We start from the raw sequence: 9367 nt of genomic DNA on the forward strand, positions 1-9367 counted from the left end.
AGCGATTCCACTGAAACGAACGCTTAAAAGTCAGTCTGCTGTTGGGGTTATTTTAAAGTGAGTTCAACGACACCCAGCTAAATTCGTAGAACAAAACCTGTATATTACGGATGAGATAACACTACTTACTTGCTGAATCTCCTAGTGACGTCATGAATTTTGAAGTAGGTTAGCGATAGTGAAGAACGTTTCATGAAATTAAAAGCGTGCGATGGTGGTATAGAGGTTAGCATAGCTGCCTTCCAAGCAGTTGACCCGGGTTCGATTCCCGGCCATCGCAAGATGTTATTTTAACTTTTACAAACAAATTTTATTTATCAATTCAAAAATTAAAATGACTTGATATTTCGTTTTGCAGTTGTTGATAAAAAAAAATGCTTGCTTCAATTCTAGGCAATTAAAAGAAAGAAAAGAGAGTCAACCTTTTTCTAATTTATTTCTTATATTTTAAATTAATTAAAGAATATAACAGATCTTATGAATATCAAGAAAACCGAGAGTATCCACAGAAGACTCACTAAATGTGCGAAGGGATTGTGGGAAGATATTTAATAGAATAAATTCGTTAATTGTAATCTGAAGAATTTATTCAGTAGGAGACGGAAAGCTGATTTAATTGAATTTCATTCTTCGAGGGCATGCTGAAGAAGTTAATTTAGGAGCTTCTTCACTTTCTTCACTACAAGACTTCGCTTTGCTGATTACGGCTCTACTATGGAGCGGATAGAAGAATATTAGGTTATGGCAGGAAGCACGTCGAATGGCTGGGTGTTTAAGTAGCTTTAAGTCAGAACTTATTTTATTATTAAGTCAAGATTTATTTTAAAAGCTATAAATATTTTAGTATTATTTTATTTAAAATATTTCGAAACGTTACATCTATTTTTTTTTCTAGATTAAATTACGTTTATATAAATTTTAACACACCGTTTTCCAAATTATTAATTTTTTTTATTTTGAAAAAAGCACATAAACCAAAAGCGCACAAAAAACTATCCGATGGATTAGTCGGTGTTCGTTATCATTTATGCGAGATATTGTGGACTTCCGATGAGTCAATCGCTGAGAATCTCGCGAGAAGCCTTCGCTTAAACTCATTTGCACCTAGTATTTTTGGAAATCCATTCCACGCCCACCCTTCCACGTAAAGAACCCACTTCTTCCGATGTCCATGTGGGAGATTCTTCAAGCAGATTAACTTTCTCAATCTTACCAATCAGAGCGTAATTAGATTCAGATAGCTAAGCTGTTTTGAAGTAATTCGATGTTGTTTTTGTTGTAGCCTTTCGGCTGTTTAGAAACAGCTACATACGCTACCATCTAGGGAAATGACTATGAGCAAGGAGGTTTCCCGTTGACTGCCTTTAGCATTACACCCGATGGCTCTACGCGGTGTGTTCACGAGGCCGGTTTGCCTGCTTGTGGGATGAAAAACCCCAGATAAACTGGTGGAAAAACCCTACTGTCCACTCCCAAGACCGGCTAACTTGGCTATGGCTGAGGAAGATATATATTATATATCTTCCTCAGCTTAATAGTGCTTCCAAAGCACTATTCTAACCGCGCGAACTAATTTGAAATTACATGCCTCTATCTCGTGTTCATAAACAATTCACATTGCTAATAACAGTTTTGTAACTTTTCTGTCTTTATGGTCGCATTTTGCATCCTGCTGACCAGATCGAAGGAGAACGGATCAGATTAGGTGGGATCCGGGCTTGATATAATACAGCCACTGTCGCCTTATCTCCTCTGGTCAATGCCGTTCTCGATTACCATTGGGGCGTGTATAACACGGAGCACTGCAGCAATGCTCCCCGTGTTGTACACACTGCCCTTACAAGATAGTCCCTGAATTTCAAATTGCATCAGCACAAGACCCGTGTCTGCCTCTGTTCCCGCATTAAAATTTCTCCAGTAGAGAATGCATTTTGTATTCATTGCTCCTGAGGTTCTCACCAGTTTTTGTCTTTTTTTGTTTCGGTCACTCCTCTTATGTCATTCTGGTACTTTTCTCCAATTCCTCAGCTAGTTCCATTTCTTTGCCCTGTGGATTACACGTTTCAATCCTTGCACGAAGCAAACCAAAGGTGGAATAAACTCAAAACACTGGAAAGGAAAATAAGTTTGCACTGCAATTTGGAAGTCCCAAAGATAGTGAGAAGGCCGAACTGCGATCCAAATTATTTCTTTGATTTGCAGGAACTTTGCTTGATACAAAATGTAATCATCCTCCTTCATGAATGCGTAAGTTTATCCACGAGAAGGAATGTGTACGCTTTATATGCCGTGTTACATTCACGTTTGCATTCCGATGATAGAAAGAAAGTGTAAGAAAGAGGGACCAGTCCGATATCTGGAATGAGTGATGCGATTGAAAAGAATTCGCTGTGGAAGATCACAAAACCAAAGATAATGCAAATAAGAAGAAACTTGGCAAAGACTAAAAAGATGTTAAATTGTGGGTCTATTTTGGATTTTTACGGGAAATTGTATACCGACGGGCACAGTTATAAAGCAATGAAAGTTCGCTGCAGGTGAAAACAAAAAATAATCCAATTCTTCATTCGAGTAAACTGCTGTTGTGCTCAATTGCAAAATGACGATGCTCGCGTGTGAGTTTTGCAACAAGGAAAGTCTTCCAATATTCGCATTAAAACTCGATAGAATTGAAAACAGCGAAAAAAAAAGTATGAATAAGAATAAAGATAGTAAAAAAAGAGTTAACTGAAAGAAGAGAAAGACCGTTGAGAATGATAGCTGAAAATAATATTAAAATGATGATTTTATCATAATTAAATTGCAAAGTTGCAATCGTTATTCAATTGTGGTTTCGATTCTTACGCAACTATAAAAAAAGTCTCACATTTCTAACAAATATGCAAGATGTTTTCGCTGTGTGTGCAACAATCAATGACTAACAATTTGTCTTGATTTACGTTCTCGCTTACACCTACACTAACAATTACAGAGCAATAATAATATTTATTCAGTAGTGATTGTTACAAGAAGCAAACGAGATCGCACTGAATTACTGCCTAGTTTACGTTTAAAGGATGGGGTTTTTACTAAGCGCAACTTGTTTGTATAAGAACACGAAATCATCTGACTGTGTAAACCTTTTCTTAATTCCGATCGTACGGAGATGTGGAAGGATACAAAATGGACACAGAATGAGTAATGTGCTTCATTTGGGCTGTTGTTTTAACTGTATAACGTGGATCTCTCTGAATTTACAACAATATGACAACATTTGTGTGATTTGACAAGGCAAATTACCTACGGACTGAATATTGTTAGGCCCGCAGGTTTATTAAAGGCAATTAACAGACTAAATTGGGTTCTAGTAATTAACGGATTTCGTTTCCTTATTACCCGCGCCCAAGACTGCTTAACTCAGCCTAGTTTGAATGGGTTTCGAAACGCATCCTTCGATTTTCTTGACAAATCTGAAAGTGAGAATAAACTCAATCAGAATTGAGTGGGGGATCGTCCTTCAACGGAGCAAGAATGACAGAAGAGTGAAATACACTCGAAATATTCACCCTTCCACGTTTCAGAAATAAAAAAGCACATTAATGGATAGTAATAATCTCCGTTTTCTCATTTATTTAAACGTGATAATTCCAGCTAAGTGCAATGCGAAATTGTTCGTAGCTTCACTCAAATAAAAGAGAGAAAGAACGAAGTGGCGAATGGATCTCCGCAAAGATTCAAATGTTTTTAAAGTTTTATTCCATTATAAAATGAAGATATTGTGAAATGCAATATTATTCTATTTATTGTGTGTGTGTGTGTGTGTGTGTGTGTGTGTGTGTGTGTGTGTGTGTGTGTGTGTGTGTGTGTGTGTGTGTGTGTGTGTGTGTGTGTGTGTGTGTGTGTGTTTCGAATTTCGCCAATCATATGGCCCTATTCGATAACATGAATGTATTTTCGTTGGTGCATTGATCTCTCTTATTGTAATTTGATTATTCTGAGATGTCCAAGCCGTTAGCCTAGAGGCTGTGCAACCCTTATACCTGGGGAAGGATTGTCCAGGGTTCAATTCCCGTCGCCGACGTCAGGAGCTTAAGGATTTTCCTCAACCATAGCCAAGTTAGCCGGTCTTGTGTGCGGACAGCAGGGTTTTCTCCCCAGTTTATCTGCGGTTTTTCATCCCGCAAGTAGGCAAACCGGCCCGTGAACACACACACACACAGATACAGTCAGGAATATTTAAGACCCAGTCACAGGCCTGATTCGTCAGCTATGCCGGTTCCGAATCAGGATATAATTTGGGGGATTGAGATGGTGCTGTACTTCCCTGTAAAAAGGGTCTCATGACCGATATATCATCATACGCTATAATAATAATAATAATAATAATAATAATAATAATAATAATAATAATAATAATAATAATAATAATAATAATAATAATAATAATAATACACCTTCTGTTCAAAAAGAAACCGAACTTTTCGAAAATAGAAGAAACTAGTTCCGCCACCTGCTGTATCGTTTTGTTGTCGAAAGCGGCAACCTTCATTAATGTCGTGTCAACTGTTTATGACATTGGTTTCATTAGAAGCCGAGTTCTAGTGCCAAGAGTGACAGCGTGTTTTGACGAACGGTTGGAAAATGAGTTCAAACAGAGCTGCGATTGACTTTTGTGTTGAACTCGGTAAAAGTTTTACCGAAACGCATCAGATGCTTCAAAAAGCATAGGGTGATGAATGTTTATCCCGTACTCAAGTTTAGGAGTGGTTTAAGCGATTTCAAAGTGGTCGTGAGACGCTTGAGGACGACAAAATGCCGGGCCGTCCAAAAACTGGACGGAGCGAAGTTAACATCCAAAACGTGCGTGATTTCATCAAAGAAAACCCGAAATCGTCCGTGAGATTGATTGCAGATGAATTGAGGACTCCAAAATCAACTGAGCACAACATTTTGACCAAGCTTGAGTTTGGGCCTTCGTAAATTGAATTCGCGATATGGTGACCCACAAGTTGACCGACGACCAAAAAATATATCGAATTGAACACTGCAAGGAACTCATTAAAACCGCTCGTATGGACTCAAACTTCCTTGAAACGATCGTTACTGGTGACTAAATGTGGTGTTTTGCGTATGAGTCCGAAACAAAGCGCCAGACTGGTGCCGAGTGGAGACCACGAGAAGAGGGGCATCCGAAAGAAAGTCGCTTGGAGAAGTCAAAAGTAAAGAAAATGCTGATTTGTTTCTACGATTCCAAGGGCATTCTCACAAAGAATTCGTTCCACCTGGCCAAACGGTCAATGGTGAGTTTTATCTCGAAGTTTTCAAGCGACTGAGAGCGAGAATTCGTCGCGTACGGCATGAATACCGTGACGACCGATCGTTCGTCAAAACACACTGTCACTCCTGGCACTATAACTCGGCCTCTAATGAAATCAATGTCATAAACAGTTGACACAACACTAACGAAGATTGCCGCTTTCGACAACAGAAAGAAACAACAGATGTTTATTATAATAACACTAGTTTATTCTATTTTCGAAAATTTCTTTTTGGACAGAGGGTGTCTTCTGAGATTCTGTTATATTACTCTAAGAAGAACATTCGATGGTTGATCGGATTCGTGGTGTGTATACAGCTAACTAATTTTAAAGGTAATGTTCAGCTTTCAGAAAATGAGAAAGCCTGATTTTTTGATGCTGAGGCCTTCATAAGTGTTAACATGTTTATGCCAGGTAGGTGCTGTAATTCGCGTTCGGTAATGGTCATTCCAAGAAAGGTCCCATTATGGTAAGAGAATTGGATGTTATGAAAGTAAAAGCGATGTAAAAGGATTCTTTTAGTAAGAAATAAGAGAAGATTGTTTTTCATTGTTTTATTGGATTTGCAGTTAAGCGGATTCATTTATTCATTTATTCTGGTATATACAACAACAACAACAACAACAAGGAAATGAAAAAAGAAGCAAGCAGTTGATAAACTAATCCGTTGACCTCATAATTTTAACTACTTCTGCCGTAACTTGGTGCATCGAAAAGTCCATGTAGATAGTTGTTTGTCTTATAGGAGAAAAAGTGAAGGGCTGCTATGATGGAGACCCAGGAATCCCTTTCTCACAGACATACTAATTCCCTAATGCATCCCCTTTATACATTCCCTTACAATTATATCATAAAAGTGGAAATCTTAGTACAGATGGAAGTGGGTTGTGCATGTGAAGTTGTAAGGAATCACAGTTATTCACTCGAAAACTCTCGCCATCCTGATGTTAATTTTCCTCCGTATGGTCGAGAGTGATGTCGTCAGCATTTTGTGTTCCTGGAGGAACACGAAATGCTGACGACATCACTCACTGACGACATCACATCACTGACGACATGCTGAAATCCTCTATGGAACAACTGAACCTGGAGGTTCAGTTGTTCCATAGAGGATTAGGGAACGAGTAGAGGATTAGGATTAGAGGATTAGAGAACGAGTGTTTAGTTTGAATATTTCTTCGTTTCAAACGAGAGACAGATTCAGCAGTAACATCGGTGGCTTTCTCCAAGTAGTCAGATAGCAGAAATGTCCGTTTTTATTTTATTATTTTATAAAAGATGACGAAATGAAAGTTTATGCTGTAAACACGAAGAGAATGTTGAAGCGGGAAGGACAGTTCAAAATAGGGCACAAATCGTAAGAAATATCAGAGAGCAGACCAATACGAAAACTTCGAGCCATCCACTAAGCCAGTATCATTGGCAAATTTGATTATTTCTTCAATTTGCAGGAACTTTGCTAGTAGAGAGAAGACGCATTTTACATCGTGCTTAAACGAATAGTTAGGTGAAGTTAGAGAATTAGTGTTTTATAAAAAATTATGAGGATATTTGAATTCTGATTTATGTTAGAAAGAACGTTTTATTGACGTTTATATTCCAAGGGAGAAAGACTACTCTGATAACTGAAATGGCGTTGAGTTTTTTTAGAAAGTTACTGATAAAATCTGATAAAAATAAATATGAACTATTGGGGTATTTTTACTTTTCGAAAGGAATGTCGGAGAGGAAGCTGTCACTTGAAAGTATTTGAGGGATTGTTGTAATTCGATTTCAGAAATAATCTGTTAATGAAAGAGTTGTCAACCTGTAATCAACTTGAAGAAAGTACTCGCGGTGAAGGACATTGAACAAAAAATGCTGTCCACACGGATTAAAAGCGAAGGCATTGCTCCTTTGACCTCTCTACGGAGCGCAAACGAAGAATTTAAAATACTTTTAAAATATTAAAAAGAGAGAGAGAGAAGAGGAGGATGTGTGAAAGAGACAAGGGTGTGTGTGTGCGTGTGTAAGGGGGGAGAGATAGAGAAAGGTTAGAATGTTTGAGAGAGAGAGGGGGGGAGTGTGGGGAGGAGAGAGAGATAGAAAGGGGAAATGTTTGTGGGAGAGAGAGAAATGGAAAATGTGTGGGAGGGAGAGAAAGGGGAGTGTGAGTGTGTCTCTTCAGTGACACACTCACACTCTCCCTTTCTCTCTCTCTTCAGACAGAGATTCTTCCCGACAAGAAGAAACCACATGACTTCTATTCCATATATTAAAAGCATCTCTGAATGTGTGGAAAAAATTATGGGAAAATATACTCACTGCTCCCTACAAACCTTTCAAACGAATTCACGACTTTCCATCTGCTCCAAAAGACAAACTCTCCAATGATGCGGTCTGGCGTATACGAAGTGCCATGTTCTTGTTACTTGTCTTACGATGCGCAATCGGGAAGATCTATAAATAAAAGTATTTCTGAACATCAAGAACACATCTCTGTCATTCAACCTCATGAAGTTGGCTTTGCACGACATGGAATTAAAAATGCTAACTTTAAATCCATTAGAATAACGCAAAGCTGCTGCCTTGGGTCCACATATAAACATGAACGTTTATGTAAAGAAATTGCTGAAGCCTCACTTCATACACTTAATCGAAATTGCTGTCTCAGTATCCAATTTATTTAATACAACTGTGGAAATTGTTATCCTCAGTTGTATTAAATAAATTTAGCTCCTATATGATAATTTTAATTTAGTTATTTTTAATTTCAGCCCATTAGTTTCAAGACATGAGATGAACACGTGATTGGATACGTAGAGGGATTCCAATCTAAGCATGCGCACTACTGTTTTTTGTATTCAATTCCTACTGTTACTTGAAAATTGTACTGATGATATCTTATGATACTTAAAACGAAATATTTACATAACAAGAAAGTTATTTACTGTGCATTGCACGCTATTCTGTAGTTGTGGATACCATACTGTTTTCACTCTAGGTAACAAAAAGTAATTCGTCTCTCTCTCTCTCTCTCTCTCTCTCTCTCTTTCATATGATCATCAGAACTATGGGTCAATATTTCGGCATAAACTGAAGCTAGAGATGACTGGTGTCCAATCTTTACTCTTTTGACAGGTAGTCATTTTCCCACGGCAATGCCCCTTCCCTCTCGTCATTCCTAAGGTTGTCCATTTGGATGACGAGTGAAAATAAGTAATAAACTTCACGGTAGGAACAGACAAATGTTTATCTCCCACTAAAAGATGAATAATCTTATAGTGAGTCACCTACACGACCTCGATGGAATTTTTTATCTCGTTGGATGCTTCCTTCTGAGGTTAGCAATCAGCAAAATGTGCAACAGAATTTTCTAAGGATAATCAGAGAACGCTTGTATATCTTGACTCAGATTAGCAAGAGAATCAAGAATTTCGTAATTTTCGATTAAACTGTGCTTCATCACTAAAAACCACACGTACTAACCACAGTTATGACTATTTAATTCTTAAATATTTCATTCCAAGTATCTTGGGACATCATCAGTACAGCAGTTCAAACAATACTAGGAACAGCATACAGTAAGGGTGAATAATTACAGTGGAATCCCAATATGCGTACAGTAGCGTATTATAGAAGTAAATTGAATATAAGTGGGGGAAATATATATATGTATATATATATATATACGTATATTAAGGTTACCAAGTAATTTAAAAAATTAATTACACACACACACACACACATATATATATATATATACATACATATATACACATAAGGTTTAGTAATACAGAGCCTTATTAACTTTACCTAAGCAAGTTGCTAAAAGGTGTTTTTATTTTGAATAATCTCCGGAGGAGATATAGATCTAAATAATTTTTTTTTTTTACCTTGAGGCACCACCTTTAGACTTGAACTACGTTTCGGCGCAAACTTAACTGTTTGCTTACTTGGGATTAGGAGTAAAATAACCAAATTTATAAAATTACTTGGATTATAAAAAATAATCTATATATATATTATTTTACACAATTCTGTATGACAATTTCCCATACTTTAGGAATAGTAAGAACGTCGTTGCGGTT

General features: G+C 37.4%; 1 non-coding gene across 1 annotated transcript; it reads left to right on the forward strand.

Annotated features, from left to right (window-relative positions):
• The first annotated feature begins 208 nt into the window (after nt 1-208).
• TRNAG-UCC (transfer RNA glycine (anticodon UCC)) lies at nt 209-280 on the forward strand. Its single transcript has one exon. It is a non-coding gene; the product is annotated as a tRNA-Gly (tRNA).
• The last annotated feature ends 9087 nt before the right edge of the window (nt 281-9367 follow it).

This window comes from Typopeltis vanoorti, chromosome 15 (genome assembly GCF_054136105.1).
Source record: "Typopeltis vanoorti isolate ZY-2024b chromosome 15, IOZ_Tvanoo_1.0, whole genome shotgun sequence".
Lineage (NCBI taxonomy): Eukaryota > Metazoa > Arthropoda > Arachnida > Uropygi > Thelyphonidae > Typopeltis > Typopeltis vanoorti.